At 38.2% G+C, this 17,142-nt stretch overlaps 1 long non-coding RNA gene across 12 annotated transcripts in view; it reads left to right on the forward strand.

Annotated features, from left to right (window-relative positions):
* Positions 1 to 17,142, forward strand: part of LOC147911942 (uncharacterized) — a 96,763-nt gene that overhangs the window by 38,624 nt on the left and 40,997 nt on the right. For 10 of the 12 annotated variants that reach the window (XR_015550738.1, XR_015550739.1, XR_015550741.1 and 7 more), the window contains one exon: positions 7,245 to 7,391. The exons of the other annotated variants lie outside the window; for them this stretch is intronic. This is a non-coding gene — a long non-coding RNA (uncharacterized LOC147911942). The remainder of the gene's footprint in view (positions 1 to 7,244; positions 7,392 to 17,142) is intronic. 12 annotated transcript variants of the gene reach the window in all.

The following is a 17,142-nucleotide window of genomic DNA, read 5'->3' on the forward strand; positions in this document are numbered from 1 at the left end:
TTGCCCCACCAGGCAGGCCCCTCAATTTTTTTTCTTTTGAGGTAAAATTTACATACAATGAAATGCACAAATCTTAAGTGTAGAGTGCTGTGTTTTCTATCATTTTGTCAGATTTTTACAAAATCACACTTTTTTCTTTTTTGCAAAACCTAATTTCTGGCTAGTCACAGAATTTCTATAAATTATTTAAGAAGTGCAGTTTTGAAAGTAGTTGAGAATGATAGCATATGATGAGCATATTGGAAAGATTGTGTTCACTGTAACATGAAGTTTGTTCCTTTAACACCTCTGGCCCTTCTCTTGGTTCTCTTCCCCTCCTCCCCTTCCCCACACACATAGAAGAGAGAAAAAAGTAAAGCAATTGATTGGTAAAGACTTTTTTAAGATCCAGAAGTGAAAGGCTACCTAAAAAGTGACTTCTAGCTTTTGCCATTTGTGTGTTGGCAACCACTTTCTTCCACTTTAACTTTTTTAAAGAAATCAAGGAGAAACATTCTATTTACAATATTTTATAATAAACAAAAACCCTCCCTCAATTCAGTACAGCCATTCTATCAAGTCCGATTAGACAATTCCATGGCAATTCATGAAGGTTGTGTGTCCATGTGGAATTAAAGATTCCTATGAAGTGGAAGATTACTTGAGTATTATAAAGGGCACATTTGTCATGTTCATTAGGAAAATGGGGAGATGCAGATGTTGATTTTTATTTATTATTGGTTCACTGGGGAATCCTTACTTGCATTATTTGTTTTAATTGTCTGTATACCACTGCTCTGTCAAGCCGCTTGAATGATGGAAAAGAAACCTCAAACTTGGGTAGGACAAGAATTTGCTCTGCGTCTATTGATGTCCTGCCTTTTATATAGGGGAGAAATGGAGGAGATTTGGTTTTGTAAATATTTAGTGTGTACATCCAAATGCCAGGTGCTATAGGTAAAACAGAGAACCTTAAGGATAGAATCTCTAGAAGGAGTGTACTGTTTGCTTGGGAAGAGAAGATGTAGGTATGTGATAGGTCAGGAAGGATCAGGATGGTAAGTGTAGTATAAGTCCGGGGAGCAGGCAGTGGCTGGCAGCTGCAGTGGTTGGGGAAGGAACATCTTTGAGGTGGTTGGGTGTAGATGGAGAGAGGAAGGGGAGAGGGTTTCAAGGTCCCTGTGGATTACTCACAGCAGAGATGCTTTTTCCTTCAATCCAGCTCGCGTTGATGGCAGATTTGGGAAAGTCTTGGAAGATAAGGTTGAAAAGATGAGTTGGGACAATTATGTCAGGCCTTAACTGACAGATAATTTTAAAAGGTCAGCACAGTTCATACTTTCCTGGATTATTTTCCAGTCCTCTCCTGTGATTAACAGAAATCATGCTAGACTAGGGCCTTTTTGTCAAAAAAAAAGAATGGTATCCATTTACCAATTTATTGTTTGAATAAAGAATTTGTGTGAGCTATTTCTAAATAAGTTTATGAGAAATGATGATCAAACAACATAAGTGGAATAAATTTTTAATCCAAAGGTTTAAACACAGATGTTGTCACCTTTTCACGAGAAGAATGTGACCATGAAGAGTTGTAGTCCTTTTATTAATGGGGATATGGTCACTGTTTAAACCACAAACAAACAGAAAAGGCCCAGCAGCGTTTCTTGTGTATGTTACTCATCTTAAATGTTGCAAAATACCAAAGGGAAAGGAAAAGTAGAAAAGGTGGTGGGGGGAGTTGGTGGTTTAAAAAATATAGTGACTAACTGACTTGTGCTGACTAATACCAGTGAACTCATAATGAGTAACAATAGTGAATTTAGAAGGGATATAAGTAGAAGGAGAGCTATTTAAAGGTTGCTATAATACAAAAGGCAGCTGAATTGGTCACAAGTAAGGATTCCCCCTGGGAAACTTGGAAGTCGTTCAGTTCACCCTCACAAAGTTCTGTTTCTCCTTTATCTAAAGGCTTCATCTTGGGAAAGTTAGGTCGAGTTCTTTCAAGTATGGCTTCTTTTCCACTTGCTTCCTGGGGGGAATTCTTGGCAGATGATCTTGCTTGTGGTTTTGCATTGAAGAAATGCCAATAGGTGTTCAGTGGTAAGCAAGAACAACCAATTGACTAAAAAAAGGTTGGTGGTGATGTCTGTGAACTGGAAACACAAACGGTTTATTTATTTTCTTAGTTTTCGTTTCTAATCATGGTGTAAAAGTATAAAAATTGACCAACCATCCTTTTCATAAACATAGATTCTGTCTTTTTTAAAATGAAAAATTATAGCATGTCTCTCTTATGTAGAATCACTGATTCCAGTTCATTCTGAGATACTATAAGTTCTTATTCTCTAAAATTCAGAGACTGAATGTTTTCCAATCTTATCTATGTTTAGAACTTTGGAAATAAGTTAGCACGACTCTATTTTGATTTTGACATATAAGCACCCCAAAATGGGTTTAATCCTTTTAAAAAAAAATTCACATTAGCGATGTTTTAAATATCTTTCCTAAAGTGAAACTTCAGAATGGAATGGAACTCAGTGTCTTGGGTTAATTAGAGCTTCTCAGCAGAGAGCAGTGGCAAGTCGAGGAGCATGGATGACAGGAATGTTTCACAAGGGGGTTATTGAATGGACCAGGAAATGCTGCAGATAAATAAGATTGGAGTGCAGAAGCCAAACCGTACCGGAACTAGTAGTCTCTTAGTTTTAACTTAAAAAGGAACCTAGGTTTTTAGCTTTGACATAAAAAAACAAAAAGGAATCTAGAAGTTAATGAATAGCTAACCCTTCATTTGAAGAGTAAAGATCAATGAGATCTTGAGCATCGGAGTCATGAAAACACAGTAGAAAGCATTTGTTCACTCCTTGCTCAAAGTTGCTCTCTGGATCTTATGCAGTTTTTCACGTGTTCAGGAGGATGGGAAGTTTTTAATGTTGGTCACCACTAAAGAGAATGAGTTGCCTCAGATTGTAGAGATGATGTGACACAAAGTAAGGGCTCAATAAATGTGGTGAATGACTGAATTCATAAACATTATCTTAAAATTCTGGAATGATAATGAAGCTTGAATCTTAGAAGGAGACATTTCAAGCAAATAAAGCAGATACTGTTTTATGTAGTGAGAGGCAAATCATAGAATCTATTATACAAAGAGATGGTACATATTGGAGCTATAAAATAGGCTCAAGAAAAATTATATCAGGTGATGGATGATAGATATGTGAAAAGATGTGTCTCTGGTCACCGAAGAAAATAGGGTGCCATCTAGTGGAATCATTTTACTAGTGGAATCAAATCATATGTATTGCATTAAATACTATTTTAGAAGATTTAAATTTTTAATAAAATATATAACAATGAATTTTCTTTCTCAAGGATTTTTAAAAATTTTTTATTTTAAGCTAATTTTACATTTGCAGAAGAGTTGCAAAAATACTACCAGAGAGTTCTCATATACTCATCACCTAGCTTCCTCAATCTTTCATTAACCGTGGTACACCTATCAAGACCAGGAAATTAACATTGGTACAAAACTACTACCTCAACTCCAGACTTTATTGGGATTTCACCAGTTTTTCCACTTATGTTCTTTTTCTGTTGCAGGATCTCATCCAGGATCCCACAGTGCTTTTAGTCATCATGCCTCCTTTAGTCTCCAATCTGAGACAGTTCCTCAGTTTGAAGAGTGTTTATTTAAAATATTTCTCTAGGGATTGTGGTTGTTGTAAAATACATTTGATAATGTAGGAGACTTAAAAAATTAAAAGGTAGCTATAAGAATTTTGATCTAGAAATATTTGTTCTGCTTATACATTTCATTTCCCCCTCAAATCTTTTAAAATGTTTTTTTATATTTGCAAAGTGCTTTGTAAGTTTTCCTTGTTTTGAAAAGTAGTGAGAGGCAGGAACTAATCTTTGACAATTTTCTCATTTTACTTAAAAGGAAATTGAACCATAGGGGAGTTTCATATTTTGCCTTAACTTGAACAGCAGTCTCATGCACTCTGGCAGGTAGAAAAAAGGACGAGAAATTACACAGCAATCGAAAAGTAAATCTCATTTGCCAACATTTTTTATTATGACAGTAACTGAAATTTTAAAATGAAAGACAAATCTTCTAAAATTATACTGTCTAATAAATCAAATGTTTTATTCTTTAAAAGTTGATATCTTAAATGCTTTCAAATGCTCTCAAAATATTTGTCACGTTTGAACATCATACATATTTATCTAGTTTTTTTAAATTAATAGTCTCTAAGAGTTCTAAACTAACTTTTTGCTACTTTGTATATTGAGACAAATACTTCTATTACAAGTTAGTTTTAAAAATACAAATGATTTTGGTCCTTAAACAGCATCAATTTTTTGCCCCCAATTAATATAATGGTTTGAAGAATCATGGTTAAATTTAGAAGATGCTATATATGAATGATGAGAATAACAAATTGGAGAGACAGAGTCGGAGGCTTATTTTATTGGTTTATGGCTTCATTACCCAGAATATTGCCTTGTGCACTGTGTAAGTATCCCCTAAATCTGATAACCACAGTGAACTCTGGTCTACCTGAAAGCAGTGGAAAGGCCTGGAATTTCCACAGAGGATATAACATTTTCCTTTAGTGTTGCTCCACACCCACCTTTCCCAAATCAACTCCAGTGTGGTGATGCTATATGAAATGAAACTGCTTTCCAAACAAAGAGGAACGACACAGCGACACAGCTCTCAGCCAACAGAGACACCCTATTCGGAAAACTCAATCATCAGGTTGATGTTGGCGTGAGGGAAGGATGGATGTGCTGTGGTTCCAAGATGCCAACAGTCTTTTGAGCTGTGATCTGCCCATGAAGTAGCCAAGCTACAGAGGCTGTGGGGCTTTGGGAAGTCAGCATGTCTCCTTTCCCAGAATGCTTCTCTTGACTGAGAGATACAAATGTGTTGCTTTTTCATGAATTGTGTGACTGGGCCTTCTACATTTTTTTTCTCAGTACATTTTAATTTCGGTCTTTACCTATGTGCGCAGGCAAAATTATTTGAGAGTTAAAACAAACGCGAAATAGAATTGTTTGCCTTTAAGGCAACCTAGGGAAGTAGAAAAATCAGTCTTTCAGGTTTCTCACCTGCTATTAGGAATCCTCCTCCACTCCGTCCTTTCATTTCCTGGACCCCAGGCAACCCAACTGGGCCACTGCAGGGGGAGAGGGAGGAAGACACTTGAAGTTTTCTCTCAGCTGGTGCCCTCTTTGCTGACAGAAATAAATTAGCATGTAGTATTTATTCATGTATTTGTGGCTGCTAGCTATTATTCCTTTCGTGTATAATGCAGGAAACTTAACGAAAGCCTTGGAAAACTAATAACTGAAGGTCGAGGACTTCTCATTTTAGGCTTGTGAGCATTTGAGCAAGTGAGCATTTTGCTGCTGCTCAATTGCTACCCACACTGGAGGTGGCCCTGCCAGTGTCTAATCACATGGGAAGCACACAAAGTAAGTCTTATACAAACTACTAATTATAAATATGGTCTCCTCTGGAACACAGGAAGCAAGCATTTTTCAGGCCTATGAATGAAAGGAGGCTTTTTAAATGAATCCATTTACACAATGTACTAGATCTTATTGCATCTTACGAATTGAACTTCTTAAGAGCTATGTGAACACATTCTGAGTGAAATGCGAGAAATAAAGAATTTACCTGTTAAGCTATTGACTTGTAGAAATTTTTATATCTATATGTTCGTTTGAGACTTGAACCTTAAGAAATAATTTTTACATTAAGAGATAATTTTTACAGTACTGTTTAGCAGGGTTGTGATTATTTTTCATGAACCTCTTTTATTTTGACAACTTGAGTTTATCATTAAGCATTTTTAATAACATTTTGGCTCCTTTTGCATATTTCTTTTATAGTAAGTGGAAAAAATTTGTTGATTCTTTTTCTTGCAGTTGTTTGTAATTAAAAATTTCTTTGTGCTTTTTAGGAGAACCCCTTCAAAATTGCAGAAGTTGGGCATTTTATGCATAGCATTAAGGCCCAAAGAAATGAGTAGGAGCGAGAAGAGGGGTTCATGCTCCCCTTAAGTACTGAGAGATGAAATTTCACTTTGCAGACACTTTGTACCTTAGTTTGTACAAATCCACTTATTCCTAATTAATTTTCTTTTATTGGCTCTCAACATTGGTGCTTCGTTAACCTCTGGCTACAGTAATAGTTCTCCAGTTTTTAAAAATGGACTTTGATCATTGCAAACCAAGAACACTTCAAGTGGTTATAGAACAAGGCTGTTGTGATGAATGGAACTGTTAAACTGTTCCCTAGGTTGGTCATTGTTATGTGCTTTTGAATCCTTACGTTCTGAGAGTGATCTCTCTGTTTATGTACTCTGTACAGCTCTTAGTGCTTAATAAATGTTGAATATTCTATAGCTACATTGGCTTCCCAGAGCATGTACTATTATCAGATTTAAGGCCTATGAAAGAGTCTGTGCAGTGTTTAGTGAACACTAAGGTTTTCTCTGTATTGGAATTTATGAAAAATTTATTTTTCTCCATGTACTCTAAATATCTTATGCTTTTAAAATAGGCTGGTCTTGGCTACACTTTGTTTTCATGACTTTTCCTCCATTATTATTTGAGAATGTCACAAAACGAGGCCTTTGCTGGTATGTTAACTTGATTATAATTTTATGTATCACAGAAATATATGTGATTCTCCTATCATCAATAGTAAATCAGAGCACTCTTTTAAGCCTTGAATTTTCTTTGTCTACATCTTGCACTCCTAGCTATCGGCTAAGCAAGGGTGTTGAGATTAGCGTGCAGCACTGGGCCCCAGGTAAGCTATTGATTCAATACTGTGCTCATCTTAAGTGATTATAACAACCGCATACTTAGCAAGAGAGTTCCCAGCCTATAAATAGATTTAATCTATCTTAAGATGGGCCTTGGCTAATATGAGAGAGGTTTATGGCATCTGGGAGATGGAGTTATGGAAATTAGATTAAAAGAAAAGTGGGAGGGAATGTGGTTTTTCCTGTTTTGGGGTGAACAAGGTATCTAGGAAATTTTCCTTTAAGCCTGCATTAACTCATTATGTTATTTTTTAATCTTGATCCCTCTTACTCGTCTCAGGAACCACATATTAAAAGATATGCATATTTGGTAATAAAATACCTGGCCTAGAAGGAAGTAACAATGATTGCTATTTTCAAAAGAGAAGCATAGTGTTTTAGAGTTAGCTAGATCCATTCCTCCCTGCTTTTTTAAAACAGATGGAGAAACTGAGTCCCAAAAGGTTGCAACATCCTTGAAGTTATACAAAGAACTAAAGTGGCATATGGCTTATCTAGGAGGTAAAGACGAGAATAGCTTCTACTTGATTGGTGCCCTCTTGAAGAGAAATACTTTTGGTCAGCTTGGTGAGTATTGACCTTCTGATTACATCACTTATGGGTTTTTAAAAAACGTTCAACTTACATTGAAAACTTACATATGTTGCTTTTAAAATGGAAGCTTTTAGCAGCATTTAGATCTATCCATATGTTATGGTTTAGGCCAAATTAACCAGCCAATTTCAGATCTGCTTTTTGGAAAGCTTAGGTATACGTTCACTCAAAGTTTCTGTCAAATCACAGCTTGTAGAAGCCCGTTTCCAAATGGCCTGTTATTTACTGGTTAAATTAAGGACGCTTCTCTGAGGAAGAGGTCATGTGCTCCTAATTGGGGCCCTCCATCCTTCCCCTATGCTCCCTGTGCTGTGCCTGCCTTTTACCCACCTCTGAAGCATCATGCTCTCTGTGTCCTGACTGCTTGCTTTTTGGTGCCCCTCTGTTCCCAAGTACCTGGGCTCCTGGAGGACACAGGACCTGGGGGCTTAGGGCCAGGTAGAGGACCCCACCAGGCAGCTCTGGAGAGTAACAGTGAGCAGGTCGCCTGGCTAGAAAGCTCCCTTTGGGTTCCGATCTGCAGCCAGGGCAGAGAATTCTTGCCATGATGAGTGAAGGACTTGTTTCTTTGGAAGGAAACTCAGAAAGTGACATGGATGATATATACAAACATCTACACAGGATCCATGTTTGAGGTCAAAGGAGAATATGGGAGGTTTTCTCATACTCTCTCGTGGCCACATTTAATCCTTACTGTGACACTGTGAGGAAGAGGTTATTAGCCCTATTTTAGTTATGAGGCCATAAGATACTTGAGAGAGGCATTCAAGTCATTTGCCCAAGATCACATAACTAGTAAACAATAGAGGATCTGCATTATCCTCACTTTTCTGATTTCACGATACCATACAAAGAAAAAAAAATAACGAAATGGATGTTTGGTTTGATATTTCCTTTCTTACTTGTGTATCAGTATGAATAACAAAATACTGATTTTTCAAGGCATATCTTTTTAGTTTTGCAGAAATTTGTCTAATAATGACATTGTGTATTTATTCAAAAATCATTTTTTGAAGTCCCACTATATGCCAGATTCTGTACTAGGAGCTCTGGATACAGCAGTGAATGTATGTAAAAATAAGTGTTATTTTTATCAAGTCCTGAGATAAAACTGGAAGCTTTTTCTGTACGTATTTCATCTTGTCCTTTCTTAACTACCAAGGCATTGAAACATAGAGCCCAAGATTAATGGTTGTCATTTTTCCATTGATTCACAGAATTACTGAACTAACAGGGTACTTCTGAGGTTACTTAGCCAGCTCCTGAGGGTCTGGGGGAAATGTGAACTAAACCATTCTATTATTAATAATTTTCAAGGAGAGAGAGTCCATTAAGCCTTTGTGGTAGCTGCTGCTTTAGACTCTTACAGCCTGTTGTAATGATGATAAATTATTTCTGCCCCATCAGAGTTGGCTGGTATAAATGTGAGTTGTAAGCTAAAGACATTAAAATTTTTTTTAAAATCTTAATTTATGTAAATTTAATCAAAATAAGCACCTTCAGAGGTTTTGAAATGACAAGCAGAGAGCCCAGGCAGGTGGTCAGACACCTGTTTGGTATTGGTGTGGCCTGAACCCTACCCACAGTGGTGACAATCACTGACAGTTACTCCTACTTTTCTGTCCCAAACTATTTGCTCAGTTTACCCCACTTTGCAATGTGCTTTAGAAGCTTCTGGGAACATCTCTTTTAGTAGTTATCTCAGCCACCTTGTAGGTGACTTGACTTTGTTGTTTCTTCTAGAAGTCTCTATGCTTCATATAGAATTGCATACGTATTTTTTGTTCTTCTGTTGATTCTTATGGTTAAGAGACCCTGACCTCTTATTAAAATAGAATAATCAGTTTATGGGCTAGTTTTATTAAACTCTCCCATGTGGTAATTTGCCATCTGCAAAGGCTAAATCATGGCCACTTTCACCTCAAGTGTCAGATTCCATGATTGTGTTTATCCCTTGAAACTATAGGGGAAAATCAGAGACACTTGAAATGCTTCCATTATGAGAGTGCCAGTTGTGGGGGAAACAACTCCCAAAAGAATAAGTTGTCAAAGTTTCATAGAAGTTTCCCTTTGACAGTGTTATATTTTCAGATTCTGAGATAAAACTGTAAGCTTTGTCTGCCCATGTGTCGTCATGTCCTTTCTTCACTATCGAGGTGCTGGAACAGAGAATCCTAGCTTCATTCATTCTTGGCTCTGCAGAACTACCTGGTTTACTCAGCAGAAAGCTCCTGCTCTCTGGAATGTGTCATGCTGGTTGCTGGAGCCTGTTTCAGGGCTTTCGTGGCTCCAGGGCCACCTCTCCTGCCGCATCTGGGTTACGCTTGGCTTTGGTCACCTCACAATGGCTCCTTTATCTTGGTCCAAGAAAGGGCCCATGGCTAGGATCATTACTTCTTTCAACGTCCGTCTTTTTGTCTAGCTCCTTAGTATACTAATATGACATTCTCCTCCATGTACCTGTCTAAAATGGTGCTGCAGATGTAGGACAAAAGCACTCTCTAGGTTGCAGACTTAAACAACATGAAATTTCACTTGATCACCGAAAGATCACATGATAATTCCCCAATTTTCCAAGGTGAAACTTTTCCACAGGGATCACTATGACTGTGGTGCTGGGTTGTGTCTTGGGAAGATTTTTTAAGGCAATGTGTTTATACTCCTTGCATTTCTCCTTAGTAACTTGACACTCATTTCCATTATAGTTCTCTGTGTAATTGTTTAATGTCTATATTCCCCACTGGAGTTTGAATTCCATGATGACAGAACTGTCATCACATTGCCTCACATATATAGTAGCTGTCCAATCCATACTTATTTTTATGTGTAGTGTAAAGAGCACTGTGCAGGGACCCTGGAACTTGGGCTCCAATCCCATTATTGCCTCAACAAGGTATGCGACCTTGGGCCAGTCACTTCCCAAATCTAGACCACAGTCTCCTCATCTGTGAAGTAAGGGCATGGGCACGGAGATTCATGAGGTTGCTTTCAGCTTTTTCAGCTTTATGAGTCTCAGTTTGTGTGTGACTAAATGGAGGAAGAATTGCAGCCAGTCAGTTGGATGCCACGACTTTGTTTCCAAACCCAGGCTGACTCCATTGAAGTGCCCTGCCTTGGGCTGGAAATGGCTGGCCCAATGCTTTCCCAAGGAGCCCATGCCAGAATTCGAGTCACCTCCTTTGGGACATCTGAGGGCAGTGTTTTCCGAAATTTTTTCTGTAGCAGCTGAATTCTCTTCAAAATAATAAAAGAATTAAAAAGACTGCTCGTTATGTGTGGGCAGAAGCCATGTCAGCATTTAACTTGTGTCTGGGTATTTGTCGCATGTAAGATGGAGGAATCTCAGAGGGTGGTTCAGAGGGCAGTTGCTCTGGTGGGAGACGGGGTGGGGACCCCGTGGTCTTCCCTAAACAGCTTTGCACTTAGACCTGATCCCACCCTCTACACCTACCTCCCACCCTCCGGCCCCACAATTCCCAACTACTTCATAGAACAACATTTCAAATCCTCTGCCCTGACCAGGTAATAGGGATTTGGATGACTGCAGTAACTACAGTGGTGTGTGACAGGCCAATCTCAGAAGCTAGGAGCCTGAAATTTACTCTATCAACACGCCCCCCTGACCCCCTGTAACTACCTCTCCCCCACCCCCACTATCTGATTACTGCCAAGAAGAAACTGACAGTCTGGAGAATCCTGGATCAAATGGTCTCTTCTCTAATCGAGGGGGGATCAAACTTGAAAATTCAACAAGAACTTCTCAGACCAATTTCTGAAAAAACTACGACCTACCAAAACTCACCTGAGATGAAATCGATAACCTAAGTAGTCCTATAATCATTAATAAAACTGGATTCGTAGTTAAAAACCTACTGAAAAAGAAATCTCCAGACCCAGCCAGTTTTGCTGGTAATTTTAACAAACATTTAAGGAAAAAATAACACCAATTTTAGACAGTCTCTTTCAGAAGAAGAGGGAAAACTTCCAACTTATTTTATGAGGCCAGCATTACTCTTGATACCCAAGATGGTAAAAAAAACAAACAAACAAAACCAAACAACAACTACAGACCCAAGATCCTTCGTGAACATAGATTTTAAAAATTCATCAGAAAATATTAGCAATATTAGTTGTCAAATTTATGTGTGTGGAGTTCATAATATTCCCTTATTATCCTTTTAATGTCAGAAGGATCTGTAAGTGACATCTCCTCTTTCATTCCTGTTATTAGTAGGTTGTGTTTTCTCTGTTTCTCTTTTTTTTCCCTTTGTCAGTCTCGCTAGAGGCTTAACAATTTTGCTGGTATTTTCAAAAAACTAGCTTTTGTTTTCATTGATTTTTTTTTTTTTCTTCTTGCTTTCAATTTCATTTATTTCTGCTCTTATCTTTGTTAGTTCCTTCCGTCTTGATTTGGGTGTATTTTGCTCTTCATTTTCTAGTTTCTGCAGGTAGAAGCTTAGATTATTGATTAAAGACCTTTTCTTTTTTCTAATATAAATATTTAACATTACAAATTTCCCTATAAGCACCATTTTAACTGCATCACACACATTTTGATATGTTGTATTTTTATTTTGTGCAATTTGAAGTTTTTTTTCACTTGAGACTTAATCTTTGACCCATACGTAATTTAGAAGTATGTTGTATAATTTCCAAGTATTTGAAAATTTTCCTTTTGTCGTTGATTTCTAGTTTAAACATTGTGATCAGAAGACATACTTTATGTTATTTCAATTCTTCTAAATTTGTTCAAGTTTTATACTTCAGGGTATGGTCTGTCTTGGTGAATGTTTTTATTTATTTATTTATTTTTTTCCCCAAAGCCCCAGTAGATAGTTGTATGTCATAGCTGCACATCCTTCTAGTTGCTGTATGTGGGACGCGGCCTCAGCATGGCCGGAGAAGCGGTGCGTCAGTGCGCGCCCGGGATCCGAACCCGGGCTGCCAGCAGTGGAGCGCACGCACTTAACCGCTAAGCCACGGGGCCGGCCCTTGGTGAATGTTTTATGTGTGCTTTAAAAGAATGCACATTCTGCTTTCGTTGGTTAGAATGTTTTGTAAATATGAGATTCACTTGGTTGGTGGTATTTTCTGTCTGCTATTTTTATATATTACTGAGAGAGGAATGTTGAAGCTTCCAACTTTTACTTTAGAAAGATTTACTTGTTTCTCCCTTGAGTTCTGTCAGTTTTTGTTACATGTATCTTGAAGGTCTGTTGTTGAGTACAAATACATTTAGGATTGTCATGTCTTCTTGGCAAATTGACCCTTTTATCTTTATGTAATGTCATTCTTTGTCCTTGGCAACTGTCTTTGTTTTGAAGTCTGCTTTGTCTGATATAAATATAGCCACTCCAGCTTTCTTCTGGACAGTGTTTGCATGGTATACCTTTTTCCATCCTTTTACTTTTAACCTACCTACTGATATTATTATATTTCAGGTGAGTTTTTGTTAGCATATAGTTGGTTCATATATATTTTTTTAATAATTTTATTTATTTATTTATTTTTCCCCCCAAAGCCCCACTAGATAGTTGTATGTCATAGCTGCACATCCTTCTAGTTGCTGTATGTGGGATGCGGCCTCAGCATGGCCGGAGAAGCGGTACGTCAGTGCGCGCCCAGGATCCGAACCCGGGCCGTCAGCAGCAGAGCACGCGCGCTTAACCACTAAGCCACGGGGCTGGCCCTGGTTCATATTTTTTAATTCATTCTCACAGTCTCTGTCTTTTAATTCATATGTTTAGACCGTTTAACATAATAATTGATATGCTTGAATTTATGCCTGTCATTTTATTATTGTTTTTTGTTTATTCCCTCTATTTTCATTCCTGTTTCCCATATTCTGCCTTCTTTTGAGTTATTTGAATATTTCTTAGTGTCTTATTTTAGTTGATCTCTTATATATCTCTTTGTATCTTTTTGTTTTGTTTTGTTTTTCTAGAATCACAGGAAAGGAATATGTGCTGGTCTTTTTTTTTTTTTTTTTTTTTAGTGCCTGCTCTAGGAGGTTACAATATACGTATTTCACAGTCAATTTAGAATCAATGTTTTACCACTTTAATTGGACTGTAGAAACCTTACCACCATATAGGTCCCTTTGTCTTCCCTTCTTTGTTACATTTATCTTATATGTTACATGTGCATACATTGAAAACCCCGTAGACAATGATATAATTTTTGCCTTCAACAAGAGCTCTAGAGCAGAAGTATAGTGTTTTATGTTTACCCAGATGCTTACCATTTCTGTTACTCTTTCTTCATTCCTGATATTCCTAGTTTCCTTGTGGTATCATTTCCCTTTTGTCTAAAGAGCTTTCTTTAGCTATTATCTTGAGGAAGTCAGCTGCCAATGAATGATCTTACTTTTCCTTCATCTGAGGATATCTGTATTTGACCTTCGCTCCTGAAGGATATCTTCACTGGATATAGAATTCTGTGTTGACAGTTCTTTTCCTTAAGTGCTTTAAAAATGTTGTGCCACTTCCTTCTCTCCTCCATGGTATCTAATGAGAAGTCCGTAGCCGTTTTGAGTTTTTGTGCTTTATAGGTAGTGTCATTTTTCTCTCACTGCTTTCAAGATTGTTTTCTTTGTCTCTAGTTTTCAGCACATTTTTCTTTGTGTTTATCCTAGATGAGGTTCACTCTGCTCTTTGAATGTGTAGATTTATGTCTCTTGAGAAATTTAGGAAATTTTCACCTATTATTTTGTTAGATTTTTTCCTGCACTATACTCTTTCTCCTCTCTTTCTGGGACTTCCATGACACAAAGGGCAGACCTTCTGTTATTGTCTCCCAAATCCATGGGGCTCTGTTTTATTTTTAACTGGTTTTTCTCTTTGTTGTTCAGATTGGCTTATTTCTATGGATTTATCTTCAAATGCACTGATTCTTATCTCCATGCTGTGTTGAGCCCATTCAGTGAGTTTTTATTTCAGTTATTTTATTTTTCAGTGCTAAAATTTTCAGCAGTTCTTCTTTATAGCTTTTGTATCTTTGCTCAGACTCTCTGTTGTTCCCTAGGTTTTGAGATTGCTCATGATTGGTTGCTGGGGGCATTTCTATAATAGCTGCTTTAAAGTCTTTGTCAGATAGTTCAAACATCTGTGTCGTCTTCGCATTGGCATCTGTTGATTGTCTTTTCTCATGCTGAATAATTTTGAATTTTATCCAGGACATTTTGAGTATTATGTTATGAGACTCTGGATCTTGTTTAAATCCCATGGAGAACATTGATATTTTTGTTTTAGCAGGCACTTGACTTGGTTAGGTTCAGAGAGCAAGTTCTAACCCACCTTCTGTGAGCTGTGGTTTCAATGTCAGTTCAGTTCTCCAAGTCTTGACAGCACTATTTGGATGTTTCTGGTGTGTGCGCCCCCCAGTGATCAGTCTGGGACATAGGCAGTTTAGTTCTCAAAGTCTTCGGTAGGCTGTTCAGGATGAGATCCACACATGCAGAGCTTGCGGGTGAGGCCAGGAGTTCATAAACAATTTATGGGGTCTCTTTCCTGAACTTCTCTCTCTCCATGATCTCTCCAGTAATTTCCAATTCCGTGAGGCTTCTGTTTTTTTGGTCATTTAGCCAGACAGCTTGAGATTTCATTACTTTGCTCTGCTGTGTCCTTCCACAACTGTGCCCACGTCCCTGGGGCCAAGCGACTGGAGGACAGAGAGACTGAAAATGGTGGAGTTTGGCCCTCTTTTCTTGGAACCGCGGCTCTGCTGAATCCAGAAGAAGGTTCTCCTCCCTCAGAGTTCTGGTTCTGTAGGCTTCTGTTGCCACAGGCTGCCATCACCATTTGGGGGCTGTGGCGTGAGAGAACCGGGAGAAGGAAAAAAATGGAGAATTTCTCCTTCTCTTTGAGTATCAGGAGTTCTGTTTCCTGCTCCCTGAGCCAGAGCTACAGGGCATCTCCTGGCTCTCTCTGTCAGCACCCAGTGCCTGCTGGTAGTGTGTTAAGTTCAAGCTTGGGGCATATTGGAGGAAAAAGTAATGGTAAACTCACTGGCAGTTTGATGGTGTTTCAAATTCTGGTCTTTCCTAATCTGTTTGCTACTGTTTACTTTTCAGAGTCCTCAAATAGCTGCTCTGGGCAGTCTTTCCAGGTTTTATAGTTGTGTTCGCTGGGAAAGACAGGGTGGAGTGTGCTCACTCCATCTTATGCAGAACTGGATCCTCTATATGTTTTTGAATATGTAGAATAGTAGGTATGAGTCTAAACAACGGATGCCCCCATAGTGTTACTCTACCCAGCTTTACATCTTTGCTTGAAAAACCATCCTTAGGACCCACATGCACGTTTTAGGATTTTCAGAGGAAGGTGGGATTAATACTGCCAATCAATAGCATTATTTCCATCATCTGATGAAACAAAGAATTACTTCTTTCTTGATTCCACAACTAAAACTAAAGGGGGAGTATTTTTCTCATTAACCTATTGATTAAAATGAAAGTTCTTCAAAGACAAGAGTTATACATACAAGTCAAAGATTTCTGAAATCCTTTTAGTCCAACTAAAAAAGGACCATGAAGATAATGCTTGTGTAAATCTGAATCCAACAGGCACCCTCTCTACTAAATGAAGAAGTACTTCTTTAGTGAAGAGAGCTTTGTTGTGCAAATTTTTCAGTGCCCAGTTTTAGACTCTGAATGTTGTACGTGCTTATAATTCCTGAAGAAATGATTATGGTGGTAATAGTTAAAATAGTTTAGTTAAAATCAGAGAAAAAGCTTCTATGAAAATCCAAAATGAAGTTGTAAATACCTCCCTTAATAGCTAAATGGTTAAAGGTGTTACCAGGGTGGTGAATGATATTCAAAGACCTGTTGTTCAGGAGGGGTGGGGAGCAGGAAGCTCTGTTGGTGTTAGAGGAGAATGGAATGTTTTAGGGAGTGGGGGTTTGTCATTTCCAGGAGCAGGGCTGGCAGCATGGTGGGAAGGTCTGGCTCCAGCTTGAGCCCACTCACAGGATGTCAGGGGGAAGTGTGACTAAGGTCACGGCCACGCCACGTGGTGGGCCAGCTGGAGCCAGAGCAGGGGCCGCTGTGGCCACACATCCTGAGTTTCCATGGTCTAATGCAGTGGGCTTGAAAGAAAGGGTGGATGCAGGATGCTGGCTGGTGTGCGGAGTGCGTGGGCTGTATGTCTTAAGTGACAGTGGGTGGAGATTACAGCATTTCATCTGCTTTTCCTTTGACACCTTTTAAAGATACAACCCACGGTTTTCAAGAGTTTATGCCTACGTCTGCTGGAGGGATCCTAAACTCGTGAGCATTCTTAGGAGCACAAGGAAAATTTTTATTTGAGTACCATTTACAGCAAGTATGGAAATTTAAAATTAGATTGAGAATTTGAAATACTATTCATATTAAGCAGTTTATTAGAAGGTTATTTTGAAATCTTTCTTACGTAATTTTAAGACATTTCCACATCTGAAAATGATACATACGTTTAGCTTTTCTTTGGAGAAGGGCTGTTCAGGATGTTTAGCAGGTTGGGTTTCAGAATTTCAGCAGCTTTATAGTGTTGTCATCCAGTTTGACAGATTGAATGTGCACTTAGAGGAAATGGAATGTATTTTTAATCGCTGGAATGTATTATACCTAAGGAACATGAGAGAATATATGTCAGATTTTAGCTGTGATTAATATTTTGCTGATGATCTTTCAGCTACGTGGCATGCTTCAACTCCACCTCTACTTGAACAATGTCTAGTATTTCTT

The sequence above is a fragment of the Ceratotherium simum genome, chromosome X (genome assembly GCF_057802395.1).
Source record: "Ceratotherium simum simum isolate JZ-2026a chromosome X, ASM5780239v1, whole genome shotgun sequence".
Taxonomy (NCBI): Eukaryota; Metazoa; Chordata; class Mammalia; order Perissodactyla; family Rhinocerotidae; genus Ceratotherium; species Ceratotherium simum.